The sequence below is a fragment of the Phaenicophaeus curvirostris genome, chromosome 14, assembly GCF_032191515.1.
Source record: "Phaenicophaeus curvirostris isolate KB17595 chromosome 14, BPBGC_Pcur_1.0, whole genome shotgun sequence".
Lineage (NCBI taxonomy): Eukaryota > Metazoa > Chordata > Aves > Cuculiformes > Cuculidae > Phaenicophaeus > Phaenicophaeus curvirostris.
In genome coordinates, this window is record NC_091405.1 from 10,099,799 (window position 1) to 10,114,616 (window position 14,818).

Here is a 14,818-nt window from a genome sequence, read left to right on the forward strand (position 1 = left end):
GATTTGCATCTATAATATTCGATTCCTCTATCATGGTTACTTATCTGACTGCATACATATTGCATCAGACTGCATAGGTCCATAGCCAAAGACATTTTCAACTTCCCTCAACCAAAAGACAGTCATAACTTGGAAAAAAATTTGCTGCCACCATTCTGCAGTGAGAATGTGACAGCATTTCTAATTCACCTCTCACATCAGGCATGAAAGCACATCTGTTTTCAAGCTGGACAATGAGCTAGTAATACCTCTCATCAAAGGGAGCTATTAACAGCATCAGAACCTGCTCCCATGGAACTCATGGAGAATTTTGACATGGATTTCACTGAAGACAAGACCGGGCACCTAATTTAAATGAATATTTGCCCCATTTGTATGGCTGCCTTATATAGAAACATCTGCCTGAAGACCATATGTGCTGGATCATCAGTGGAGGACACAGATGGGCAAGTGCTGCAGTCACCTTTAAAACTGTATGGTAAGAATATCATGTGTACTCAGGAATGTTTTTTCAAACCTTCCTTGAAAAACAAGCCTGTATCTCAGGGGCAAAGGGACATAATAATATCTGAGAGAGGTACTGGGGTTACCAGTGCTAAAGGGTTGGTTTTTTTTAATCTCAGACCAGCGCTATCAGCCAATTGTGTTTGTAAGAACCAAGGCTACACATTTTTGACATCACTCTTCCTAAGTCCTTTAGCTAACACTTTTTCAGAGACTTAACATGCAGAGAGTTTGTGTAAAACTCCACAGAGTAACACAATGATCTCTGCCTACCATCCATACACTGCCTTGTAAAGCAGAATCAAGGAAGCTGAAGTAGGGCTTATCCCATAGCAGATAACATAGAATGGTTTGGATTGAAAGGGACCTTTAAAGGTCATCCAGTCTGAACCACTGCAATGAGTAAGGACAACTTCAAACAGATAAGATTGCTCAGAGCCCCATACAAGCTGAACTTGAACATTTACAGGGATGGGACATCTACTGTCTCTCTGGGTAACCTGTGCTGGTGTTTGACCAGCCTCAGCATGAAAAAAAATTTCCTTATATCTAGTCTAAATCTACCCTCCTTTAGTTTAAAACTATTGCCTGTCATCCTATTGCAACAGATTATTAAAAAGCCTTTCCCCATCTTAAATGCCTTTTAAGTAATGAAAGGCCACAGTAAGGTCTCCCTGGAGCTTTCTCTTCTCTAGGCTAAACAACCCAGCTCTCTCAGCCTTTCTTCATAGGAGAGGTGTTCCATCCCTCTAATGATTTTTGTGGCCCTCCTCTGGAACAGCTCCAACTGTCCATGTCTTTTCTTTAATGAGCACCTTAGAGCTGGATGTAGTACTCCAGAGGTGGGGTCTCATTTGAGAAGAGTAGAGGTGCAAAATCACCTCTCCTGAACTGCTGGTCATGCTTCTTTTGATGCAGCACAAGACAGAGTTGGCTTTTTGGGCTGCAAGCACACATTGACAGCTCATGCATAGATTTTCATCCACCAGTACCCACAAGCCCTTCTTGGCAGGACTGCTCTCAATCACTTCACTTCCCAGCCTGCATCTCACCATTTAAAATTTTAGAAGACCTATTTCCTCTCTCTGGCTTAGCAAAACCACCTCTTGGGTGACAGAATCTTCTCTGCAGCTAAGAAATTTGAAAGCATTTATTAAATTGTGCATTTTGCATTATGTGTTTTCCTGGTTAGATCAAAACACCTTTCTTGGAGCATGTGTAAGGAGAATCCAGTTCCTTAGTAGTTCAATTTTGAATCATTTTTAGGGTGTGAGAGAAACAACCATGTCAGTCGCTCATAAGATCAGCTATTATGAAGCAATATATTTGCATGTAAAATCAATGAGTCACACCAGAAGATATATTAAGTTCTAAAAACATATGGACTACTAGAAAATCAGATGCCACTGCCACTTAGGGGATCCTAAGAAATGTATTTCCTTAAGTCTTGCAACATTATTCTATGAAATTCATCTCAGAAAGCAGCAAACCCTGAACAGGATTTTGATTTATAACATCATATAATTATATGCAAAGAAATATTACTGACGTGCCACCAAAACAAATACAGCTTACCAAGTGGAACAAAATTTACAGTTTTCATATATTTATATTCTAAAATGTTTTAAATATATTAAAACATGAATAGAACTTCCCTCCCAGATGCAACTTTTTCATACTTTTGATTAGGAAGCTGTTATTATGGCACGGAAAACTTGCAAAGCCATTTATCACTTTATGTTTATAAGCCTCTTTGCTCAGAAAGAGGTCCATTTTTACTCGCAAATTGGCCTTTTTTCCTTTGAAAACTGTCCCATTTTCTATTAACGGCAAGCCCATTTATGCTAGGAATTGTGTCTACTGCAGCAGAAATTTCTATGACAGGACTCCAATGTTAAAGCTCGCAATAGAATGTGAAAAACATTGAATTTTGAGCAGTATTTCATATAATTACGAGTACTTCACACTTTCTTGCCATGCAGCACTTCCTACATCTAGTTCTGTCATCAGATATTTGCTTTGTTAGAGAAGGTAATTCTTAACAGATCCAAGCATGAGAGCAGAAGCATGTTCCCATCAGATGCTCTCTTTACACTAGGAGATTGCATATATAGGACTTTTGAGTATTTTTCATACTTCTAGCCAAGCTAATTCAGGCACTAGTAGCAATTATTTGGATCTGTGTGATTTATCACACCACTAGTAAGTCCTGAGACACAGAAGTGGGGATCTGAGAATAGAGCATGGCTCCCTGCGCTATCCCTAACTCCATTCCTCAGCAGAGCAGGGGGGCAGTGTCTGTGCCCAGGGATCCCCCAGGGTAGGGGCTGCACTGCAAGCACTCACGGCAACTCCATGTCTTTTCCTTCTTCACACAGCTCAGGCCTTTTACCCCTGCGAGTTGTGCCCCTGCTGGAGCAGGGCAGTGGAGGAGAAGAGCGACAAAGCTGGTGAGGGGGCTGGAGAACAGGCCTTATGAGGAGCAGCTGAGAGAGCTGGGGGTGTTTAGCCTGGAGAAGAGGAGGCTGAGGGGAGACCTCATTGCTCTCTACAACTACCTGAAAGGAGGTTGTGGAGAGGAGGGAGCTGGGCTCTTCTCCCAAGTGACAGGGGCCAGGACAAGAGGGAAAGGCCTCAAGCTCCGCCAGGGGAGGTTTAGGCTGGACATTAGGAAAAAATTCTTCACAGAAAGGGTCATTGGGCACTGGAACAGGCTGCCCCAGGAGGTGGTTGAGTCACCTTCCCTGGAGGTGTTTAAGGGACGGGTGGACGAGGTGCTGAGGGACATGGTTTAGTGATTGATAGGAATGGTTGGACTCAATGATCCGGTGGGTCTCTTCCCACCTGATGATTCTACGATTCTATTTTTAAAAAAATCAGTATGTATATGAAAATAGGAAACGTGTAAAGAAAAATAACCTTCCTTCACCTTCTCCATCCCTGCTACGCTGTGCAGGTTAGGGATAAATGCAGGACCCACAATTTATAGCATTTTGGGACTTCACAGTCACTCAGACTGTTGGCTCACCATGGCATTGCCCATCACTAAACCCAGGTCCCCTGCTTCTCAAAGCAGTGACCTAACCCCCCTCTTGCAAAAAACAATCCAATTCATACCATTTGGACAGAGAGATGTTAACAATATATATTTGCAAAAACTCTCAACAAAACGAGTCTACAGCTAAAAAGAATAATAGATGATTTTAATAAATAAACATTAGGTCGCTGTTTGTTATTATTTACCAACTGTGACATTGTGGAGTGTAACACTGTTGAGAGGGTTTGTATAATTACAAATAATAAATAATAATTATTCTTTTCCCATAAGTTTTCACTCCAGTCATTTAGCCACAGCAGGGGTGACACTGGCAAGTTCTTTGGTTTGCCAAGGAGGTGAGCTGTGTCTTGATATTTTATTTTTTTTTGAAGGACCACCCAGCAGTGTTAACATATCAGATTTCACTCCCCTGCTGCCTTGACATAACTGGTTCAGCATTAGTAAGGAATGAGAGACCAGAAGGGCACTTTTTCGTATTCCTGAAAAAGCTCACAGGATCTAATCACAACAGAGGGATACACAGTTCAGTGCAGATACACTTACTACTTAAGCATCCTTTCAGACTATCTTAATACTCACTACCAACAGAGAGGTAATTCCGCTGTTTTGTGGTTCTTGGTATTTTCTTTAACAATGCAGCAATGCCTCACTTCTGTTTATGAACACTGTATTAATTCATAACACTATCAATAGTCAGTTACCATAACACAGCCGTTACTAATGCCTTTACAATGTAATGCTAACCAGAAAAATAAAAAAGTTTAGAACTTAAATAATTTCAGTTCATGCTAAATAAATGCTTGCGTGTTCATTTAAGTTGATAATTGCATATAGTATGTACTGAATATGTCCTATTAAGACACAATCAATGTTCTTGTTGAGTAGCAATATCAACGTTCAGTCTTACATTGCTCCATAGTATGCTGTCAGGATTTTAAACAAATGTAAAATAAAAAAATGAAGCAACGTGACTATTAACAGCTCTGGCAGACATAATGCTTTTATAATTATAATATCAGCATTTATTTTAAATGCCAATTGCTGCTGCGTAAAAAGGGCAATATACACAGAGGCTTTGCATTCACAGCTAGAATTACAGCTTGATGAATACAAATACCCAAGTAATTTTATAACATAAATCCTCTTTAGCTCAACAATTTCAAAATTTTTATATCATAAAGGAAGGTCTACGGTTTAATCACTGCAATAAGGTACTTCAGTTATGAAGAAAATCAGTATCTATTTACTATCCACTGAAGACACATAGTACACAGGTATATCTGGAAGCAACAGGAAAGCTAAATTTTCTCCTTCAGCAGTTGCTGTTTAAAAAGGGAAGAAATTGCTCAAAAGTGCTTGATACAAATAGCTTTCCTGGCCAGAGATATGCGTTTCCCATCAAGAGGAAATCTGTTAACTATTTAATATACAGATACATAGGATTAAGACTTAAATTATTCATAATGCTGACATAATTATACAGCTGATATACATGGATGTGTTTGTTTCATTTTACATGGAAGCATGGGAATTCTCTGTGGTGATTTTCAGTATATTGTGCAAAATGATCAGTTTTGACTGATACGCAAATTAGGATTTAGAGTTGTTATTGATTTTGTATCATTTTGGAGAAGGTTGCTAACCATGACGGGGTGGACAAGCTTTCCTTTGAGAAATATTAGAAACCTACAGAGAAAAGCTATTTGTCTATTGCTTACTCACTCACTGTATAAGCATGTGCATCTCATCTCTTAGCTACAAGCACTACAGTATTTGTGCACACATTAACTTCACTCAAGGGAGTATCCTTACATTGAGAATGCTGTTAACAAGAAATTTCAAATTAGGTAGAGATTGTTAATTTCCAGTACAGAATAGTGATTGAAGGTCAGTTCAGTCTGAGATTTTTCCGTTTAAATTATTTTTGTTAGTTAGGCTGTTACCAAAAATAAGCCCTGGGAAGACAGCAAATATTCAATATTCTAAGCAAAATCCTTAATTATCATAAAATAATACCATTGAAGTTAGTATCCCTACACGGATTTTTACCAGCCAAAGATATTTCCCAGAGTATGATTTGTTTGGAACAGTGTTACGTGTTGGTCTGCAACAGGTACTGACCAGATGCTCATGACTTGGTAAAAGAAACATTTTCCATGTCAGCTGTGCTAGAAGCACAAAGTGCTACAAAAAGTTTGAATAGCAATGAAGAATAAGAACCATAATGTCCCAAGCAAATGCTTGCTGTCAAATATCATTAAATCATACTTTAAAAAAGATAAAATGACAAGCTATATTTCAGCTTCCCTTCTGGCCCAATGTATGTAATTTCAGGGTTTTTTTCAGGAAAAAAAATCCAGTTGTTCCTCATAATTAAACAGTACCACAGAAATCTTTCACTCTAGTGAGAAAGCTTCAATTATTATGTAAATTCTCTTCCTGATTTTAGACCATTTAATCACTCTACTGTTATTACCTACGCGGAGGTGTCAGGAACTGAACTAGCACACTCATCTCACCCAAACCTTCTATCAACAGTAGACCACAGCTATAGTAAATGACTACTTCGCAGTACTAGGTCCGAATAAACAACAGAGAACTACATTATAGTCTGTATGCAACTATAGGCCCTGATATATGCAAACGTTCTCCCTGTATTTACACGTCACTAAGACTGTCATTACTGCTAAGCCCTTCCAAAGATTGTCCTGAGTTTAAAGTACTAAACATCAAGCTTGCTATCAACAGCACTCAAGATAAGAACTCCCTTCTGGATTACAGATATTTATTTCTACAAAGCTTTTTATTAATCACTACATTTCTGTAACAAATGCTTATTTCAACAAATCAATATATTTCCATAAAAACTCTTCTCCTGTAATACCCAATCAGCTCTATATGCAGTGTTAATTATATATTTCATTTCAACAGTCACAGTTTACAACTCAAATAGGCTGGAGAGCGGAAGATATTTGCTTAAAAAAACATTCAAATAATTTTCAGCCATTAACATATTAGAGCTGAACAATCCGTTTGCAGAAAATTTGTGAAGAGAAAGAAGGGCAAAGTTGTTCTAATAAATTATTAGTTGTAAATTATTGAATCATTCTTGGTCCCTGCTGTAGGCAAAAATTATTCTATTTAAATCCAAAAACATAAAGGAGGGATTAGTTTCTCTGACATAGTAATATATCATGGTTACCAGTAGTTTCAAGTATTTCTCTATTAAAATACCTCTGCCAAGAGAATTCCATAAGTATGTGAAGGAGGTAAAGGTTACATAATAAGGATCAGTGCACAGAGATGAGTGAAGGTGTTCTGCTGTAACTTTTAGAGAGAAAATTTCATGAGCAACCAGCAGAGTATTCAAACCTGAATAGATCCTCAGCCTAGTGTGCATCAACACAAATCCACTGAGTTTAGATGGGCTACCCGAGTTTATTCACACATTTATCAATCTATAGTTTAGCATGTTTATGAATGAACATGCATATTTGCTTTGAAGCCACAAAATAAGTTGCTTGTGTCTCATGTAAAGCTGACAGGTTTCAACAGAAAACAAAGAGAGACTAAAGGCAAGAGGCAGTCATCCAAATCATCATGACATCAAGAGAATGAGTGCCAAAGGTCCCAAAATGCACATTGAAAATAGTTCTCAAATACTTCAAACCAGGAGCATGAAGGCAACATTTTCTGCCTTGTTGCAGGTAGAATCACATTAGAACTTGGGAAACATTGTTCACCAGTAATTGTAAGAGGATGCCTATGCTCATGTTTGTGCAACACAGACTGGAAAATAATAAGAAATTCTAGGCGTTGTTTAACCCATTGGTGGAGGATAGAAATAGTTCCTACAACAGCAACAGCCCACAGTTGGTTGCCATTCTCTCTGTTTATTGGAAACTAATAGTTTTCCTAAAATGTGTGGATGGCAGCCAATGTCAGTTATCAGTGATCTGATTGATAAACAGACCTTATACCTGCAGCCCTGGGGCACCGGAATTGTCACTGAGCAAAGAAAGAAAAGCCTGCCAAGTATGCTTATCAGTACTTGAGTTTGTTCCTTCTTGAGTCTGAATCACATTCAAGAAGCCCTGAAGTGATTCCTGCATGATTTGGAGGAGGATACTGAACAGTTCCAAAAAGGTAAGTTTTGCCTTTCAAGAAAGTGTGTTCCTGAAAAGATCTCCAAAGCAAGGAAAAAAAAAAATAACTGGAGTTTTATCTTCTCAAGATGCAAGAAATGGATCTGAATAAGGCATAGGTACAGCCTGAAGCAGCTCAGCCTAAGCTTATTCCCAACACCTCCTCCTGCCCACAAAATCAGCTCTGAATAAAGCAACAAAACCATGACAGCTTAAATCCTGGACACTATAGGCCTCTGTACTCCCAGACTGCACTTATTAGCACACATTTTTGAAGGCATGCATTGCAGGAAACTAAGTGAAATATAATGCTATTTATTTTATTATTTTCACCATCAAGCAATTTATCATCTCACAAGAGCTGAATTTAGATTACTCAAGTTTACACGCTGAGATCTGTCTGGATGCCAATGCAACACTTGCACTAATCATTCCAAGACAACACAGACCTATACGTGCTTTTCTTCATCTCTACATCAAACACCAAATCCTAAATGGATGATCAGGTAAATCAAGTTCATTTAAATGTATCTAATTGAAAATAGCAATCCCTGAGAAAGCTGCTTGACTACGTGACCATGCAAGGTTTGTGTATACTGTTGCTTCAGGACTGGCTAGAAAAGACCTTTTGAAGCAAACCTCCCCATTGCTTACACTTACTACATTACAGTTTACATCACAGAGTGTGGCAACTGGATTTGTTTCAGTTGAAATTCAGCCGGAGAATATGCTCTGGATGTCACCTAATTCTTTCTAGCCATCAGTGTGATTCAGTTTGGGGGGCCAGACTAGGATATCTGAAGTGAAAAATTTCAGTGTACAGTATGGCTGTTAAGTCACGAACAATTAATGAACTTGCTCCACAGTTCTACTCTATCTGTTAATGCAGAAATAGCCTTCAATCCACAATAAATAGACAGCTATGGAGTTCACAGTAACTAACTGATGACAGCAAGCTCTTATGCCAGACCATGCAAGGAGACGACAACAGGGACAGGAACAAATAGACCCCAGAAGTTCCAGATGATGTGACACAACAAGAGCGTGTCAATAGCAAGACGATGAAGAATCATCTGATAGTACCTGATGCAGAGAATTTTCAAACAAGTGCTTCATCCTGTCTTGAAAATTCTCTGCATCCTTATCCCCAAACAATATCTCTAGATCGACAAAAGCTTAGCATTGTTCCCATGCCCAGTTCATACTGAAGAATGTGAACAACACCATTTGTTTGCTAAGGTCTGCGACTGATCACTGCAAAAAAGGGTTCTTAAGGATCTTTGCACAGCAGTTGAAAATGAAAATTTTCCTTGAGTTTAAATTTATAATCATCTAAACCAATATTTTCTGCCTAGGTAATAAAAGATAATAAGTTTTATGACACCTCCCCCTAATGCCAAGTCTTTACATAATCTGTTATCAAATGAATCAAAATGAAACCTACTGGGTTAACGTCAGAAATCACATTCTTACAAATTAGTTGCACTCAGATTATATTTTGCTCCATAAACATTCCAATTCCCACCACAGAAAGCAATGTTATAAAGGTCAGGATGGAAATTGTATTTCTGCTGTGTAATCTGCTTTGCAAATTTGTACCAGTGGTCAAAATGCCCAGAAAACTCAATTACTGACTTAGGATGACAACCACACATCAGCAGGCCTAGGCATGCGGAGGTTATTTCTAAAATTAGTACCCTGATGCAAAAAACATATTCTATGATTCCAGATGCACAACCCTTGCCTGATGTTTATATTGCTAAATATTAATGGAAGCACTGTCTATTATTTCAGGCATATTATCAGGAACATAATATTCTAGTTAAATAGGAACATTATAAGTTGGAGTTGAAGGGGAAAAAAAACCCCTCCATGTCCATTTGAACCATTTACAACTTATTCTAATCACAATAGCCATAAAATGTTACTTTTAATCACTATTATAATTTTTCTTTAACTTTAATTTTTTATGCAAATCTTATTTTAGAGTTTAGTGTTCTATTGCCAGTAATAATACCAGGTAGCTTTTTGAAATAAAGGACCCTGCAGAGAGTGTAATGAATCAGTAAATGATACTAGCTTTGCTCATGGACAAAAACAATTCTAGTGGCTACATTTATACTCTTGTTGGATTATACCTACAGAATATAAATTGATCTAATTCTAAATCAACCAAGCGAAAATGATGTAAAATGGATTTTGATTACGCTATTGCTTTTTTATCAAAAAGCTTATCACACTATGGGGGGAAAAAAGTCAACCCCTCCATAGGATTTACTTTCTGATGAAAGAGGTAACAATGGAATTTTCCATTTAAAATGGAAATTTCCATTCAATTTCATTATTTTCTTATTTAGTCCTATGTATCTTTTTATCAGCTTCCTTTCATGATAAATAAAAATTAAATGCCTTATTTTGAATTCCTATACATTATGGTTGGGTTAATAAATTCCACTTTTGCTAAACCTTCATAATCCTACTTATATCTTCTAAGAGCATCTGCCAACAAAACAGTTTGCCTCCACCCTTGTAAAATCAGGCTTTGTTTTCTTGCATCCAAACCAATAGTTCTAGGTTATTCTCATTTTCAGACTTGGTCTGTCACTGCCTCAAACAGATTTTATACTGTAGTGCCTGCTTTTGTACACTTTGTACTAGCATTGTACCACAGCATCCTTCATTCACACTACTCAGTGTAGAAATTTCAAAAGGCACGTTGCTCTACAAAGTGGTTTGACATAAAACCCTCCTTTGGTAGAATTCCCAAAATACACTATATAGAAAAAAAAATCGTTGCTAATTTGCAGAATTAAGAAAGAAATAGAGATAAGAGTTGGTGACAGAGAAATCCACTATTTTGCATTAAGGAAGGACAAACTGTAATTAAGCGAATAACATCTACTATCATATAGAGGCAGAGGGGAGGTGAATACATGAGGTAGGTTACAAGTGGATGTGATGGTGAGTAGACATGACAGAACTATGATTGATCAGGCCTGTAAAGAGTTTTGTAAACTTGAAACCCCATATGAAGGCACTTATTGTAGACTAAAAGCAATAAAATCAACAAAGGGGAGAATGGTATGAGAGGCACTTCTAGCAGGAAGGAACACTTGACTCCCTTGAACTGGGAAGAGACAACTGTAATTTATTGAAAGAACTTTTCAAAGCTAGAGTGGGCTAAGATTTAGCCGTATCTGTGGATTGAAGAAGCAGTGACATACTTACATTAGCCATGGGGAGCTCTGTGACACAGGGACAGTTTTCAAAATCATAATTCTCTCCTGCTCACCTTGTTCCTTGGTATGAAGTCAAAGGATTACTAGCCTGCTACTAGTCCAGCAGCATATTGTGCTCTACGTGAGTAATCTTGAACTATTCATTTTGGTTGTCTCAGCTCTGCCAAATCCTAGCTGAGTCAAAATGCTTTCAGTGTAGCGCATCTTAGATATAGGTAGATAAATGTAATTTTGTGTTACTGTCTGACATCTTATAATGCCAAATAAACGACCAAGGCGCCTTTTCTGTTCTCTACAGATTAGCATTCTCTGTGTTAGAATGTATACTGGGGAATACATGAAATCTGTAGTTCACATTTAAGCACATCCTTCAACAGCTGTTGGACCAACATTTGATACTGACTTTAATCAGACCAAGATGTAATTCCTAACCTTTCTGCAGGTCAGAGATTATGTATTATTTTGAAATGTTCTGCAACCTTTACTGAATATAAGAAACTCTTATTCACACGATTAATTTATATGCACAAATCTTGTGTTGAAACCAATAAATGAGTCAGAGTTGCAGTATCAGGTTCATGTCCTAGAACTACTTCAAAACATTTTTGCAAAATGTAAATCCAAGCAGGTAAGGCAAGTGTAAATCTAATATGATTTAAATATAATTAATATGGAATAGTAAAAATTAAGGTGTATAATCATAATGACAATTCAAGCTTAACAAGAGCAATGCAGTATGAAAGTATTAAAAGCAACACCCTTTCTCTATCTCTTAGTGGAAGTCTTTGATACCATGATTTTAATACAAATCCACTATTTGAACTGAGATTAACGAATATTAGTCTCATTATAAATTTTAATATTGTTTGAATAAACATTATTGAGAGAGGAAAAAAGGAAAAGGGAAATTTCAAGTTCACAAGAAAACTGCAAAATAGAATTTAATTTTCTGCTACCTTAAAAGCATATCTCGGTCACTTTACATTAAACAGATTTCTAGAGGTAGAAAATGCTGAGTTAACATTACAATAAACAGAACTGATTGGAAGGGAGGCTACAAGCAAAACAATTAGCTTAATAAACAGATGGAGAAGGCACATTCAAAATTACTGCCTTTGTCCAATGTGCAGTATCTTAAGCCTAGTAAGATCCTGTTTATTGAAGTAGGAACACAATTACGGGTGCAAATGTAAAATAAAATTTATATGAGGTATGCAACTTATTAAAGCAGAACTTTAGTACACAAAAGTAAAGCAGAATAAAAAAGATGGACATCTATGTTTCTCTCAATGGGAATTCAAAGGCTGGCAATGGATTATCAGAGCAGAATACATTTTTTTTCCAGCATTCTCCCTCTCCCTGAGCTTGCCTTCTCCGCAGCTATCCCAATTTAAAAAAATATTTCAAAGGCACTGAATGAGAAACTCATACATTCAGCCGTGCTTCCTGTCAGAAGGGAAATCACAATGGGAGACAAAATCGAGCAAGATTATCTCTCCATGGGAGTGAAAACGCCTGCAGTTCTCCAGGTTTGACAAGGAAATGCCGAATGAATACAGGATTCTCAACTAATAATGGTATATGCAACATGTTAAAAACTGTCTGTAAGGTCTGAATGTGCCCTGGAGCAAAAAATGTCCCAGGATGGATGGGTTATGCTTTCATGGGACTTAAAAATGCAGTGATCTCAGCTATTAAGATCAAGAAAAAGATCCTCTTTCCTTAATAAACTGTTGTCCGTTTGCACAATCCAAATGCCTCAGGATGGGGACCAGGAGAACATCGGGACTCACTCACACTGCTGCCTGAAGACTGCTCCAGCTGAGCCTAGTCTGAAGGCAAACTAACACATACACAGTGCTAGTGGAGTTTCACCTGGGACAAGTTATGTTTTGCTTAAAGACATTTCTTTATGAAGTACGAAGTACAGGAGGTAATGAGTTTGGACTCCACTGATCAGCCTCCGTGGGCCTAAGATTTTTGTGTGTTTGGAGGACAGAGTAGCTAAAATGGATTTATAATATAGAATCATAGAATCATTAGGTTGGAAAAGACCTCCGAGATAGCCCAACCATACTCAATTCCATGGAGTTTATCAGACACACTTTCTTCTTCAGTGTATTCTCTTCCCAGACGGTGAGAAACAGCATTAAATAGCACCCATTTTAATGGGCATTGAGATTATTCATCACCCCAACTTGGCAGCATTAGTTTTAAAATTGGACTCAACGATCTTAAAGCTCTTTTCCAACCTAAACAATTCTATGACATGACCGAGGTCATGCTGAGAATCACTCATAGACTTAGTGGTAGATTAAGAAAGTTCCAGTTCCTAGTCCGTGACTTGAACAACTTCCTCTCTTTTAGCTATAAATTAAAAAGACTATCTTCCTATTTTTATGACTTGCACAGTTTCCTTGCTTCAGACCACTAATATACACACCCCTCATGTTACTCCCTTGCCTTCCTTAATGACCAGCTTGCCTGTCTAGCTGAGAATCAGCAGTCTGAAAGCTTGTGATCCTCATAAATATAATATTATGGTAAAAAACCCCAAACCAGCATGTGTCCTCCTACTTTCTGTTAGTTGTGGCTTCTTTGATTTGATGGTTTTCTTTGTGAAATAGTATAATTTTTACTGAGTGTTTCAGTAAAATCAAAAGTTTGGTTACTTCAGGAGGCAGAAGGAATGGGTGGGTTTCAGCTCAGGTCAGTTGCTGACTGTTTATTAGCGAGTGACTCTAATTGCAATATTTGCATCAGAATTTTAAAGGCACTAAGCTTTGGAGATACTTGCATATCTGGTTTGGTTTAGGTATATTCTTGCTTATTAGATCTTCAGAGGGATCAACATTCATATGTTTTTTTTCTTTTGAGACTAACTTTAAATCCTCCAAGCCCCTAGGAAGGAGTTTGTTTCTACCATTTAATTGCTATCTTTTATTTGATGTGACAGGGTTCTCTGATGATAACATAAGGTTTGATATGTAAGTGTTCAGATGTATGGAACACATTTTTTGATCTGTTGTTTTTACCTGGAGGATAAATGCCTCAGCTTCACGGTACTAGCAAAAAAAAATAAAAAAACCCCAAAAAATAAAGAACTTGTTAACTCTTAAGCCATTTGCCCTAAATTTCTCAAGTGATACACAACGGTTCTCTGTAGAAAAAAATAAAAATATTCTAATACTAAATAGATAATCACCTGTACTTGAAAAACAGAGTGCGTGTGGGTTTGTCTCTGTGTGTCAACCTTTGATGGCCTAAGGAAAGATCTCTGTTATTCAAGCTGTTGTAAGCTCTTCATACCTTCCAATTCTTTATGCAGAAAGCTTAATGGCCGTGGATTACTTGCCTCATTGGTTATGGTGCTAGGAAATAAAACAATGGGAAATATTCATTATAATGCTCTCTTGTATTGAACTTCCACTTGATTGAAGTATTAAAACAAGCTGCAAGGAAAATTAAACCTCAGAAAGAAATGGCAGGTGTATTTATGAATACAAAAGACAAACTACAGGCTCTATTTCTCTTGGCTTGCAGTCATTATACTGTAAGCACTCTTCACTATCTGCTTACTCAACACCTTTTCATTCACTTCCGTTACTATAGTAGCAGCCTGACAACTGAAACTGGGGATTTGTGGGAGTTGACATTAAAAAAAAGGAAAATGCCACCAAATGACTGGAAAAAGTAAAGAAGAGACTCATGATCATAGTCAGTATTTCAAGAAGAATGATACCAAGTTGTACATTATATTTTTTTTTCAACTGTAATTGCAGAACTATAATATATGTTTTACTACTAAAATTACTGGTTTATGATTAGGTTCCCTTCTGTCCAGCAGTTTGTGCTGGCAGATTTGAAGATAT

The 14,818-nt window shown here is 37.5% G+C and overlaps 1 protein-coding gene across 2 annotated transcripts in view; it reads right to left on the minus strand.

The window, feature by feature from the left end:
- CDH13 (cadherin 13) overlaps positions 1-14,818 on the minus strand; it is a 447,506-nt gene that overhangs the window by 92,162 nt on the left and 340,526 nt on the right. The window lies entirely within an intron of this gene.